Source organism: Manacus candei, unplaced genomic scaffold (assembly GCF_025592945.1).
Source record: "Manacus candei isolate 608988 ecotype Guabito, Panama unplaced genomic scaffold, ASM2559294v1 h1tg000028l, whole genome shotgun sequence".
In the NCBI taxonomy this organism is placed as follows: domain Eukaryota; kingdom Metazoa; phylum Chordata; class Aves; order Passeriformes; family Pipridae; genus Manacus; species Manacus candei.
The window spans coordinates 38,715,382-38,730,806 of NW_026138076.1; the positions used below are offsets into that span (position 1 = coordinate 38,715,382).

A 15,425-nucleotide genomic window follows, 5' to 3' on the forward strand; every position below is an offset into this window, starting at 1 on the left:
TCCAGGCTTGTTAAGAGCATGGGTGCAACACAGGACTGGATGATGTGGTTAGCATCCCTCTTAGTGAAGACAATGTGTTACTTCTTCAGTACCCTAACGGGCTCCAACTCACACCTAGAGATAAATCTCTGAATAAACCCAAAGTCCAGAAAAATACCCCCAACATGAAATTTACCCAGGTGTGTACATGAGACAGCATGTGTGTGCAAGCGTGTGTGTATGTACAGTACACGTGAGGGCGGCTGTGTATGACATGACTGTGCGTGACTGTGCACAGGAGTGTGTGCAGAAGTAGGAGCGCAGTCCAGTGAGAGAATGTAGCTGTTCTGGACAAGCAAGATGTACTGAAGGGGATGAAGAAGTGGAAGGAAACTTCTGTGTAGTGAGCTGAAAGACTTAGAAACTGATTTCTCTATACTTTTCCTATGTGTAAGCACTCAAAATGGGTACCAGCATGTGCCTGGACTAAAGTGCTTGTTCTGCGGGATGCTGGAGAGCCAGAGGACTTTGATAACCAGGCAAAAGTGCTAATATACTAACCCAGGAGAAAGGTATCTTAAACTTTAAGCCTTCTTTACCTTACTGGAGGTGACATGCAGTTGTCGGGATGACTTACATATGGCTGTTGCCCAACAGCTCCTTATTGTCATTAGTAAAGAAAGACTGAACAGGTGAATCCAACAGGGAGCAATGGAGAAGCCAACATTGGGATTTCTTGCTTGTACCTGTAGGAAAGATGAGAAAGGAGACCACGGTGAATGAAACACCACAGGTTAGTACATGAAATTAGATGCCACGCAGACTAACTCACTCCACAATAGGGCTATAGCCTCAGGGACATATCTGGAGCACCAAGAAGTCTCTTAACTTCCAAGGTAGAAGGAGGCATGAAAAGGCTGGTACCTGGCCTAGCTGAAGGGTAAGACCAAGTTGAGACAGGGCACAGACTCAGTGGGATCAGCTACTGAGGAAAGTGCAGTGCTTCAAGTTTTTTATCCTGGGTCTTTACTCTTCCTCTCTTGATTCTCAGCCATGATAGCAGCTAAATGAGCCCAAAATCACACGCTGTACTCATGACAGACCAAGGCAGCTCTAGGGGAGCAGGGGGCCCTGCCTTGGCTGCATGAGAGAGGAAGAGTCTCATGGAAACAGAACATTTGGCTTTTCCCAAGATAAAGTGCAGCCAGAAATGATACTGCAAGAGTTTATCCTAGCAGTATGATGTCAAAAATCTAGTTTTACACAACTGAAATTGTTTGGGTCAAACAGGGTAGGGATTTATACCCAAAAAACAGTATGGAGAGGAAGAGAGGGAAGGTATTAATTCCACAAGTGAAATACTGTCTTTCCCTTTTTTTTAGATACAGGTGTTCAACTTCTTGTTTTGGAGGAAAATTTCTTTTTTAAAATTGAAATAGTTAAAAAGAAAAGGCATAAAAAAATAGAACAAATGAAATGTTTAGGTCAATATAATTTTTTTCTTTTTTTTTTTTTCCCCCTCTCTTCTCCTGAAAGAACTAAACAAAATGCCTGGAACAATCATGTTGACTGCTGAACCAAAAATCGATTTTCCCAACAGTTCTTCCCTGGCTCACAATCCATTAACACTGCCCAGGGCCAGGTATTACAAGAGCTGGCTAGAGTTTAGTTAGAGGGATGAGAGTGAGGGTATTAGACAATGCTACCTCTTATTTTTCTTTACAGTAAGCATTTTTAACTGGAGTCTGGTAATATAAACAACTCTTAAACCAAGGGTTTCTTCAATTTCTCTGCTAATAATACTTTTTATACTGCCATCTAGCATAAATTATGAAAGTCAGGTCTCTCCCCAGAATGTGGATCTCTTTAATTCCACATTTTTAATTCCAGAGAGAGGGAGAAATGCCCTGAAATACTTCAAGGATACATCCTTTGGGGAATATCTGGATGCTCCCCCATATTTTAGAGATGATCAATATTTTACCCAAGCATGAAAGAAGAGCTTTTTGCTAGATTTCTTGGTTGCTGCAAATTACTCACCTGCTTTATTACTGAGTGCTGTGTGTTTAGGCACTGGAGAAGCTCTTGGGAATGGCTTCAAGCTCCATGCTTGAACAGTACTTGGCAGAAGGTGAAAAAGGCCCTCTGGCTCTACCTCACATTTGTGTCACTGAAGCATAAGCACCTTTCTAGAAGTTTAGTGCCTGGACGTCACTGACTGCCCACCTTAAAATTCCGGTAGCTACAAATTGTGGTCATGCTGTCCACCCAGCACATGAACTCTGTTTTCCCAACTTTGGATGACTTTCCTATGGGACCTGGGGCAAATTACATGATGTCTCCATAGTTTAGCTTCCTACATGTAAAACAGACATAACTTACTACTGTCTTTTTATTAGTAGTTTCTTGTGGGCAAGGGCTATCCCTACACTGTCTCTTTATGCTTCACCTTATGCAGAACTGAGTCATAAAAATGAACACCTGGGTCCAAACAAAAGACAAAAGCAACACACTACAAAAGGAACAAATGAATGTAAATAAAGATTAAGTACTACTGATGTAAGGAGGCATGCTGGTACTGGAGCTGCAGGATACACAGCTAAAATTGAGTTTCTATTTTCTCCTTCATTCCCAAACAGAGTTTAATTCCTCTCCAACACATTTATGCAAGACATTTTTAGAGGGTGTATTTCTCCTGAATGCTGTGTCACACACATCAGTCTTTGTTCAATGTCAGGATTTTGTTTGATGTCTTTGTCTTGAGCAAACAAAGGTAAATGGGAAAGAGAAAACTGCACTAGAAAAGAGTACAAAGGTAAATGGGAAAGAGAAAACATGCACTAAACTAGAAACTGCTGAGTCTTCTGTATAAATGTTTCCATTTACTCCCCAAGTTGGCTATGTATTTCCTCTATTTAATCTTTTATAACTATATAAACACCCCAATGAATCCAACTACCTCTCACATTTCTAAATGAAAAAAAGAAAGTCAAAATGTGGTAGACACCATAATGTTCAGGTGGTGCCAGTTTTGGTAGACTAAACCATACATGGAGCTTGTAAATTATGGAATGAGTAAATTAAATGCAAATATAGAGTATTTTTTTCTGGGTAAGAACCACAGTTTTAAAATCTCTAGCTTCTTTCCACAAAATGTTGCATCATTACAAAGTGGTAAACAACTGGTCCCATTAGACTACATACATAGACTAGAATGAACTGATAAAATGGTGATGGGAATGAAAAATTAGTGGTTTGTGCAATAGGAACTGAGGTTATGAGACTATCTAATCTACCCAAGCCTAAAATAGTAATTTATGAGAGAGTTAGGACTTGAACTCAGCCCTTCAATATCTTAATGCATGTACTTGGACCTTCCTCCTGAAGTATGTGGCATATTTTGTAACACTGAACTTCATGACCATTAGAAAATGGGATGAAGGGAAATCCAACAAATGCCAACCTGAAAAGCATGGACTTTGAGTGAATTATTGAACACAGGCTACTCTTTCTGATACCAGAAGTAAAATAAGAATTTAATTAACACGGGAAAAGGTAAAGGGATTCTGAGCAAAGTGTAACTACATCACCTTGTGTAAAAATCAAGGAGAACAGGCACAGCTGGCAGAGAAAAGGGGATGTGCTGCTGCTTTAAGAGACCAGAAGTTGTTGGTGGGTTAGTCCTTTTCCTGTATGATGTTCCTCACACTGAGAGGACTCTGAAGTCACCCTGCAATCAGTGACTACTTCCCTATGAAGGCAACGATCTCCTCTTGACCCTTTCCAGATGCCCAGCAGTGGCCAGCAACTCTACAGCAGTGCCCTGGTGTTACCTGTTCTCCCTGGGGAATAAGAGCTTACTTGATAGCATCTCATAAGGCAGCAAATTAAAAGTGACCTGAACGATGGCCTATAGTAGCAGGGAAATGATATTTGCGGCCCTTTTTCCTGCATGTATAAAGAAGATATTCATAAGACCAGGGCAGAAGCTGAGGTAATGCAGCACAGCTCCACTAAATTCAATAAAATGAAGCCAAATGGGACGGAATGAGGATCTGGTCCTTTGCCAGTGACTTTTCTTTTTGTTCATGGGCTTGTAAAACAACTGCAACAAAAGCGGAGTACAACCTGAATACAGGTCAGCTGCTAAACTAATACAGACTTCCCATAAATGACTGGGAGGATTTACAGACATAATCCGTGTACAGCAGAACTCAGCATTGCCATGGAAACAATTACATTCAAGGAACAAAATGCAATTGATATCATCCATTTGGAAGGCATTTAAAACTTGTTATGCACTTAAAGTACAAGGAAATTAGTTTGCTAATTAACACACTGTTCCCAGCCATTTTGTTTCCTTAATGGTGAGAGTGGTATTTGCTGCTTTGCTTTCCCTCCTAATGTTCCCTCCAACAAATACTTAGCTTAAATACAATATTTCAACATTTGTTTCAAGTCACGTAATAAAAGCTCAAACCGCAACTAGTCTTTATCCTTTCTTTTTCAGCCAATGCCTCCAATAGATCCTTTTTAATCTCCCCTAATGTCTCTAATGTAATGAATCCTATATATAATGACATTATAATGGTTAGAAACTGCTTAGGCAAGCCTTCCCAAAAGAAATAGACTTCAGACTCTTTAAACAAAAAGCTAAAACAATAACAAACACCCCTCCAATAAAAACACCTTTTAATTGACTGCAGTTCTTAGGGCACTGCTTAATTGTGAATTATGATTTCTTATATCCCAGCTCTGGTTTTGCATGAAGTCAGTCACTAATTTCCTCAAGTTTGCAACAGAAGAGCAGTTTCATGACCCCAAATGACACCTGGCACTTAGAAATGCAATGCTGGGTGCATGTTAATAGAAAAAATTCTCTTCTTTATGACAATTTTATCATAAGCCTCCAGAAGTGACAGGATATAGGAGAGATTAACGATGCAGATGGTACTCCTTAGTGCCTCCAAGGAAAGGGTCTTTTCTGTATTACACTTGCAAAATTCCTGCATAGCCAGTGAAAATACTTCAGGCCATGTAAATTCAGTAACATCTGTAGCTCTCCAGGTCTTGTTTCATTTCACTATCTAAAAGGGTCATGCAGTTGCTTAACTGTTTCCTTTAGCCACTGGACAGAGATGAAACTCCAGAGAGCAATTCAGACCTCAGCTGGGCTCATTTGCTTTCTGGAGGTTCTTCTGTCTCTGTCACCTACAGTGTGACCGCCACATGATTATCTCCTGTAGCGGGGGTAATTCCAACCCTGAAGACCACATTGGTGGAATAAATAATATTGAGTCCCCTTTATTTTGTGAGAAACTGAGGCACTGAGAGATGCTGTGGCCTGACTCTTTTTTATTAAGCAAAGCAAAAGTACATGTTTTCAAATCTCTCATTTCAGTGTGTTCTGCAGGAATATAAGACTTGCTACCACTCATTCACATACAAATACTGATTTGGGCACCAGTTGAAATGAAAACAAGTCCCAAACTACTTTTATTTCTTCTTTTTCAGACTGCCACGTCCCATCCGGGCTGGAACAGTCTGCAGAAGCTTTTTAATTTCTGTGCAAAGCAACTGTATGTTTCATTTCTTTCTTTCTTGTCTCAGAGCTGCTGTCTGAGTGAGCATAAACCACTTCCAAGCTTCTCTCAATTCATTCACTGGTGAGCTGGAGACAGCTGCATTAGCCACACTGCCAATAAGAGCACACTTAGGGAGAAAAGCACCCTTCAATTCTAAATACTGTAGACAGCCTGTAAGAACAACACACCTCCTAGCTAAAATCGTGTCCCAGTGCCCATTTTCAGGAAAGAAGCATTGCCATGTGTCACTAAATACACCATTTCCAGCTATACTACTGGCCCCAATATTTGGCTGGAGTTGAATAAAACCCTCAGGTGTTCCCAAAAGTATAATTTGCATGATGGAATCTATAGCCCATGTTCAAAGTTAAACCTACACCTCAGAGTTTTTCTGGACTGAGATTTTGGTGCTTAGACCTCTAAAGCAGTCTTTTGGCAATTTCCAAACCAATTTAAGCTAGTAGTTTCTAGAAAATGAGCCAAATTAAAAACCAAAGCAACAACCAACATAAAAAAGAAAAGCCCACTTGGTGCACTGTGCTGTATCACAAGACCATAATAATCAAGGTAGTTTTCAGGTTTATACTAAAAGACATAAAAGCAAATCAAACTCCTGACCTGCAGAAAATCCCCTTTTGAGAAGAACTGTTTGCAGAATCAGGACTCAAGGCTAAAGAAATTCAGCTATTCAGTCTTAAAATTGTAAACCTTTGAATAGTAAAGCAGTCTTGCTATGTCTAATCACAAGATTACAGGTTGGAAGCTCAGCACTGTACATGTGATTCTGCCTTGAAGTGTCAGAAAAGGTGGATGGGAAGTAGTTTAATAGTTTTCTTTTTACCCTGTCCAGACTGCAGAAAAAGACAAAGATGACCTCCCACTAATTGCTTTTAGAGAACAGAGGAAAATGTATAACCCCCCTAAAAAAATTCTCATTGCCTGATTCATTTTGAATGTTAGAGAAAATTAAGCTCAGAAAGCCACTTGTTGGCTGTACATGGTTAATGACTGTATAATGACTATCAGTTCTTCACTACGTCTTGGCTGTGCTGGGTGGTCCCAAAGTTACTCCAAGATCCTGATAGCATCATTTCCCACATGGGACATTAAGTGTAGTTTTCTATCCATTACATCCCTAAAAAAACCAAAACAGAAAAAGAAATTCCAAACTGAACCACCACCACCTCGACCCCTCCAGTTGGCTCAATAATTGTAATTCCTGCCATATTGCCTCTTCTTTTGCTGAGATCCTGTTCTTTGAAAGACAAACTTTGAGCTAATCATAAGATATTATTTATGATCCTATAACTCTACCTCCACATAAAAAAATCCTTGAAGAAGACTAGAGCATATTTACAATATATTCATTCTGTCTTTGGGAGGCAAATGCTTCTCAGAGGTAACTTAATCACCAGTTACCCATAAAGCTGGTGTCAAGCATTGCCATTCAGTTTAATTTGCTTCCTGACAAAGAGTGTCTTCCTGGGGATATCAATATGCAACATAGGAAACAGTTTGTGAAACCAGAGGAAGAAAATAGACAGAATGAGAGTACATTAAGGTGTTTAGCCTGCATATGAAGTACACACATCATAACTGCTCAAGGAAGGCATAAAGCCCAAATGTGGAAGCAGACCAAAAAAAGAAAACAGCTAATACAGGAAAAGGAGGGATGCACTTAATGCCTCAGCAGCTTGACCTTTACAGTAGAATAACCACAAAGCACACTATCTAGCCTAAGGGAAGAAATAACATGAGCTCTAAGCACAACCCAGTACTCTGACCAGAACCCTGATGATTCTTACATGCTGGAAGGCTGAAAAGGCCATTACAGGTTAACAAAAAAGTCACAGGAATGTTTACATTTGACCTTGCTCTTGGGCTTATTTGCAGCTACAGAGCCTCAATATTTATTTCTGTGTATTCTATAGTCTAGAAGAAAAAAAATATCCTGGCTTCCATCAGTCTTATAAGTGCTGTAGCTCCTCCCAGAAAGACTGCACTATGGGTTGCTTGTTCCATACATCCCTGTGAGGGGCAGTTGCATGACCAACTCAGAGGGAAGAAGACCCATCCAAACTGTGTGCCCTGGTCAGGAAATTTGCAACAAATCACTAATTCTGGGGATTTCAGTAATACCTTTGTATCATACGACAGGGGCAGGGAAGGGATTCAGGAGCACAGGTTTTTAATAATTTCTTCTCTCTCAAGGCAGAATTACTAGGGACTTACACCAGAGTCAGCTCCAACTAGTGTTTTTTTGGAAGTCTGTAAAGAATGTTCTTTGTTTCTCTGTAAAGACTAAATTAAAGCTAACATGCCAAGTCTGTGGCAGCCCTTATTAAAAAGCTTAAAGGAAGCAGTCCTAAACTTCGACAGTGATCAACAGTAGCATCAAGAGAAGCTCAATCAGTCATTTCAACTACCTTTCCAGTTGCAATATGGTGCAAAACACACACGTGTGGTGCTTCTTACAGTGTAAGGAAGAAGAATTTTCTGTTCTACCACATTTAGTATGATAACACCTGTTTAACATTGAGTCAATGGAACACGAATTCTGAGTTGCACTGAAAAAGCCTGGCCACAGGAACAGGGTGGGCCCACTGTGCAAAGGGTACATGGTTACAGACAGGATATGGAGAGGAGAAGCCAGAAATAGCTGAAGCATAATACTAAAAGCATGTAACTTGCCATCTGCATAGTTGGGGATAGGACTCTAATGGGTGGTGAGTATTCTGCTCCCTTGTCATCAATTTTTAAGAGTAGAAATTTTCAATACAAAAAAACAGCTGGGAAAGGTTTACCTCAATTTCAAGACGTGAAGAGATCAAGTTGACTCGTATAGAGAACACATTCAGAGTTTGCAGCCTTCTTGAGCTGCAGGAAGCAGTTTGCCTGATGTCAGGCTTTCTGTGGAACAACTGGACATGCAGGTTAGTTTTCTCTTTTATCTAAAGATCAGGTGCTGAGCCTCAGGTATCCAACTAGGCTCCTTCTAAAGTCATTGAAGAAACAAGACAGGGGCATCCCAAATCCTCAAATTGTTGCTACACCTGTATTATGATGGATCAGCACAATTTTCAAGGAACCAAAGTGACTTGCAAGCCTCAGTATCAGGGGAAGGTGTAACATCCCACATCTTACAAGATGCTTCAGAAAACAGCTCTCAAAGTAACAATTTTTGTCCTAGCTGGAGTCTGGCCAGCTTGATGTCCTCCATATAGCAGGGAGTCCAAGGGTAGAGTGTCCTCTCCCAGCTAACTGGTGAATTAATTACTCTACAGAGAGAAAGCAGCATTTATTTCCTGAAGTATCCTGGGCTATCATTGCATTCCCATAATCTCAGCATTCATACAATCATAGAGCCTTGCAGAAAAATGACAATAGTGGATTAAATACAGGTCTGTCATCTGTCTATTTTGCTTACCACCTATTACTGCTTTTTCTTTTACTGAAGAAAGAAGTCATCTTTACAATGAAATTTCCAGAATAAGTAGAAAAGTCTCACAATATTTTTTATTAACAGTTTCAGGATGTAATAGGAGTAAAATTTTTTCAGCATTAAAGGTGCAGAATACTTCACTCAGGAGCAGGCTGAATGGCAGGAAACACATGATGAGATGCAAAGTCTGAGACTGTTTAAAGTTAGAAGATGTCTAGTTACTACAATTATAAAGCTGGAGACAGCAAGATGGCAATGGACAACTCAGCTTAAGTGAACACCATCTGTTACCACCCACATTCTGTGGTTAAAAAGTCACCCTGATCTGTCAGGGTATTGCTGAACTAAAGCACATCTGGCTCTTGACTAGCTCTTAAGTATTTGAAAATAACAAATTTTGATATTATTAGCTATTGATTGTTCCTTTCCAGAAAGCAGTTTGATATCTCAAGGCACATCACACCTGCTGAATTAATATTTTAACTTGCTTAAATTCAATTACAGCCTCTTTACACAGGGGAGAGGCACTTTCCTGGCCTTGTATAGCAAGCTCATGGAAGTCGTCTATACACAAGATTACAACAGTGTTCGCTCAGCCACAGTGTCCTCTTTATCTATTTGCTCTGAAGCAGTACTCTCTCAGCTAACAATACTACCATTTCTTTGAAAGACAATATCTGTTCTATGAACCGTAATATTCATTCTTAACATATAATTTCAGTTTTCTTTCTTAATCATTTTTGTAAGTAATAGAGAGACATGTGTTTATGAACTGAAATGCACAAAACAAGCCACGGTTAAAGGATTAAAAGCTATCAAATATACAAAACTAAAGAAGAAATCTTAGGATTTAGGTCTCATTCCTGATGTTGAGGCAGTGTGTTTGGCAACAGAAATTGCCCCTTCCTTCCTGCAGTAATTCTTGTTCCTCTATCAGAAGCAGAATAAAATAAAATATCATGACAGTCCCTCCACATTTCTAGGAACATTAATTTGAGATCTGGTCTTGGTTTAGGACTATCCTTGGCTGTACCCCTTTACCAAGTTTTTGTTTACTTGACTGTTCTTGAAACTCCTGCGTTGATTTCTGTCTTTTCTTCCATGAGATGCAATATGACTGTGAACACAGTCCATTGATATTTAAAGATCTTTCTCTCTCCTCATCATTTATTACTTGTTAGGTGCAAAAATATATTATTTGCTCTGCAAAGTAATGAATCCTTCACACTTCTGTAAAATAAGACAAGAGCTTCAGTAATACTTCCGACTGTTCCCTAAATTACAAACTACCAGAACCCATCCTTTGTTCCTCTTCACATTAATCATCCAGCTGATGACCAAACACACGCTGTAGAGCAACCAACAGTTATGTATCACCTCTCTGCAAGGTGTCTGCAGTTACGTATCACCTCTCTGCAGCTTGGATCAGCATTAGATCACAAGTAGTTTCTGATAAAAGAAAATTAAAACCTACTGCAATGTTTAGCCCTACAAATGACACAAACACTCTCTACCACCTTTAGCTTCACCACAGCAAACTTTGGCTTTCAAAGCAGTGTTGAGATACTTTCATTCAACACTCACTACTTGGAACTATTCAAATTATCATAAGACGCTGACAATCTATATAGATGTCTCTCTCAAAAGCACTGCCTCTGGTTCAACAAGCCTTGTAAAGGATAGTCTGTCTCTGTGTCTTTTCTGTATCTTGGGCTGGGCTCTGGTGGGATCAGCTCTGCGTGGGCACAGTAAGTCCCCTCCCAAAGCAGCCCTTGCTAGTGCTGTAACATAATAAGCCCAGTGGCTGCTGTACAAGGAAACACAAATATTTTAGCAGTGCTTTTATTTAATTGGCTCAGAATAGCATAAACAGTCTGTAGGAACATATTTCAGGGTAAAGTTAGCAAAATCTTTAGGCAAACTATAGCCAACAAGGGAGGAGCACAGCCCAGTATCTTTGAATTGAGCGGGATAAAGTACTAGGTTAGGGCACCAAATGTCTGTTTTGCATTTCAGCCCTGTCCTCTACAGGAAAAGGTGTGGGGAACAAAATTTGCCCCCTGCTAACCCATGCTGCTCAGGGCTGCAGAGGCAACCGCTTTTGTGCATCTCTGTCCTGTCTCCACATCAAAGAGGAGTTGTTTGTGGACTGAGAGGAACACAGGGAAGGTAAATTATCACACCCAAGGGAGTATAATGAAATATAATCCCTTTTCCTCTGATATCTAGGGACAAAGGAATCAGGAACAATGAAGAGAAAAAAACCACCTCCATTAATGCACACCTCAAAGATACCTGTAAGCTGCACTTGCATCTAGAGAGGATAAACTAGACCTGCAATCTCTTCTAAGCAGAGAAGGTCCCTGTGGAGCTATTTCTTTTGTACTCTAAGTGGGTATCTATGGGGGTGAACCACTCTTTCATGCCTAAATGTTTCTGTATTATTATTTTGCAACAGTATTGCCAGGGTTACCTTATTATTGTTCCTGAATTCTTCCTTTTCTCTCCTGGAATATTCCTCTGGGCAAGCTGTGGCTAGCTTTGGACTTTTACAGAAGGCAGTCAGAGGCAGAGGAGATAAAAATCCAGTTAACTTAATAGGCAGTAAAGTGTAACATTGAAAAACAAGCCTTAAGGAACGCAACAGTTAAGCCAGCAGAAAACAGCACTGTTTTCTGTAGCAATTTAGGACCATCATAAAAATCAAGGGCATCTAATAATGTGCAGCAATGGAGAGGGGTGTAAAAGCAGGACATCTCTAAGCCCTACAAAGACTGTCATCTGGCTCTGTGTTTGGAGGCAGAGTCAGCCTCCTAGGGAAGACAATACCCCACTTCACCCTAGAGGCATACACGTGCTTAGAAGGTACCTGGCAGCTGACACTGTGTCTTAATGTCTTGGCCTCACTCCTGCTCCACAGGTCCAAGCAGTGAAGAGGGAAATACATGGCTGTGCAGCCAATACACCAGCTGAGGCACAGAGACCAGAAATTGGAACTTGCTGTCCATCAAGCTGTGAGCCCGTGACATCTGCCATGTCGTGGATAATTACAGTTGTATACAAATACGGCTTCAATTTATCCACTTGGACAAAAAAAGAGCAGATTAGTTCATCAGTGAAAGAATTTGGTAAAGCCTTCAGCTTTATTTGTGCAAGACTTCATGGTGCAAACAGGAATGATGTGGACATATTGAGACACTTTGCAGGGACAATATGAGTAGGCATAGCAGTGACATGGGCTTCAGCAAGCCCACCCAGACACCCTTTATCGTAAGTAAAGCCCATACTGCTACTTAAAAGCTACCTTGGACATAAATATAAATTATGTTCAATCCAATACCTGTACTGCAATGTAAACCAAACAGCAGAAGACTCCCATTTAGCTCCTAGTCTGTCACTGACAAGCTGAGTGTCCTTGAAAAAGTCACACCACTTTACCAGCCTCTGTTTAAACTGCAGAGCAAGGACAGGAGATGCAATCTGCTGTAACGGGACCTTGATCTTGACTGAGATTTCTGATGGCTCAATAATCCCAATAATAAACATTTCAGAGACAGAATTACCTGGAGTCATCCTGAGGCATTTTAATGCATTGCATATGTATATATTCAAATTTAGGCACCTACACGTTAACTGTAGGTGAAGGCATCACCTTCTGCTTTTATTACCCAAAGTCCAAAGAAACTGCACATCCTAAAAGTCACCTCATAGGATGAAAGAAGCTGAAAGACAGAAGCTGGTAGAATGCCTTTAGCTATAAATCTGCATGGTAAAAACCGGTCTCTCTTTCCTCCAGTCCATTCAAATTGACTTTTATCTACATACTGAGAAACCCTCTTCCATACACAGTCTGAGGTAAAACAGCCATGTTACACACTTGGAGCCTCCAGGGGCATTGATAACTGAAATAATTGGCATTTTACCACCAGAGACTCAGAAAAGTCACCTTCCAACTACAATGGGTTGCTTCTCACAAAAGTCATCTGAGGCGCATAATGTCGTTGTTGCTCATTAGGTTTCCATTAATGATAAAATTTCTGATTTCAATATTTAATACACCTCAGAGATCACAGTGCATAATTTAATGTGCAAGCAGATAATTTGCTGATCAAGGTACATGTTTCGCATTAAGACAAATTGTTGCACACTTTGCTGATTAACACACACACACACATGCAAACTATACTACTTTCTTCTACAAGTGAAGCATTGTCCTCTCTGGAGCTGGTTTCTCACAGTAGGCAGCTAAACCCTCTACGTCTCATCTCTTTTATATGCAGTATAAAAGCTGTATCATCCCCACTTGAACTGTTTTCCATCCTGACGGGCTGTTTCCTTGCACATACATCATTTCAGGACACCCTTTGCAATAGTAAAGTAGCCCACGTTGAGGTTGCTGTGTCACATACCTCCTAGTAGTAATGCTCTTTTAGTAGTTTATGGGTCTATACCCAAGTCCACTCCTTGCCTGGTATCTTAGGCATGGAAAGCAGCAACTTGGGCAGGAACTGTGCTTTGGGGATTTCTACGCTTTCATAGTCAAGCATAAAGGCACCTGGATAAACAGTAGGTACAAACTGCTTTTAAGCTGGTATGTTCAAGACTCTGTGGAAATGGACAGGGACATCACTGTGGAGTTCGACTAGGACAGAATTCCAGGTTAAACCCAGAGACAGCAGTTCAAAAGCCTCACTTGGCTCCAGGGAACAGCAAAACCCAGGTACCGAACCTCACAATGACTCAAAAAAGAGAAGGGTAATTTTTCACCTTCCTACTGTGTTAATTCGCATGCTTTTTTTTATAGTGAGGAAAGAGCACAGTCAATGGACAAGTGCTCCTAACCACTCAATGAAACACAGGGGAAGGAAACAGGCTGGAGCAGCTACTACCGAGTTATAGCCCAGTAGCATTTCAGTAGATGCCGCTATTATTATTTGGGCTATGTAACTTACAACAGTTGCTGATCTGGGCAATAGACATCCACCAAACCAATTTTGTTTACCCTGTAAAAATTGGGCAGAATATTAGCAAGCTTTGGAAGCCCAAACAAAAGACTAGATTATTCCTGGAGATAGTATAACTCCCCCTAAAAACAAGGAGTAGGCACCATAGGGTTTATGCTGAAACCATTCTGCAATATTTTGCTGGAACACTGCCCATTAACATGCAGCTAAACCCCTGTGAGCCATTTAGAAAATGTAGCCCCAAGTATGAATTTGTCAAGATTTCTCAAGACCTCTATATGCCTGAGATCCCAGAAGGTACCAGCAACTTGAAGAGGTTTTTATATTTCCTCTCTGTCTTCGAGCTCAGTTAAATTAATAGGAATACATTTTCTTAGCCAACCACACTGGTGGAAATTTAGCTGGCTATTAATGATTTTAAAAAGCAAGCAACCCCTGGGCTAGAAGAGCTCCCAGTGGAGTGCCACCAAGTTTTAGCAAAAATCAAACTTTTTCTAAAGGTTTCACAAACTTTTTTCCCTTCCACTACCAATTCTCCCAAATGCTCTCCATGGGCAGCAATATTACTTACTTTTTCTCGGTGTTCAAAGTGACTTGTCTCATAGAATCACAGACAAATTGTCCCTTTTCCTTCTTTCTCTTAAGATATTTGGGAAACGCTCTTCTCTCTTGGGGAGAGCTATAATCAAATGTTCTTCACACATGGTTTCATGTGACTATTAATCATGACAGGCTTTGTCCTTTATTATCATACTAGTTTAACTTATTTTCTCTGCGAAGCCAAAGAAAGGCAATCTATGGTCAGGAACAGAGAGGAGACCCTGGCCGCTCAGTAAGTAGAGGAATAAACAAAGGAAGGAGAATCCAATTCCAAAACTCATGGACAGGTTTTCAAAAGGTCACTAGCCTGGATATTTCTTTTGTTTGCCATCTAATTTTGGGTCAGATTGGGGGAAGAGATCTATTGTACTTTGTTTAATCTGCTGAATTTAAAATGCTGACAGTGCTAGGAAGCAGGGCCCAAGCTCCCCCACATCCTGCCAGCAGATTATCCTATGCACCACATTATGAAGTCAGGTGGCCCTCTCCTTCCCTCTCCTCTCCCCTCCACTCCCAAAGCCTCCTGAGAATTTTGCTGTGCCATGGCATGTCTTTGATACTAGACAGAGTATGTTCCTGCTCTGTCTGGTTATTCTGGGAGGAGACAATCCTCTCTGTCTGAGGATTGCTCTGACTGCTCAGGGTCAGGAATTTCTCTGTTACCAGCAGTGTGTTAACACAAAAGCTCAGTCTTCTGAAGTAAGACTGCAGACAGTGCTCCTATACCAGGGAATCTTCTCATATATCTCAACATTCATTTATATGTATGGGTCAAACACCCAGATGCAGTTGCAACACAAGAATCATGCCTGGGCACATGCCTTACAACCTTGGACAGAAGAGACATGGAGGTGC

General features: G+C 40.6%; 1 long non-coding RNA gene across 1 annotated transcript in view; it reads right to left on the bottom strand.

The window, feature by feature from the left end:
• Positions 1-15,425, bottom strand: part of LOC127471996 (uncharacterized) — a 115,605-nt gene that overhangs the window by 68,731 nt on the left and 31,449 nt on the right. Inside the window, exon 4 of the long non-coding RNA XR_007904830.1 lies at positions 617-725. This is a non-coding gene — a long non-coding RNA (uncharacterized LOC127471996). The remainder of the gene's footprint in view (positions 1-616; positions 726-15,425) is intronic.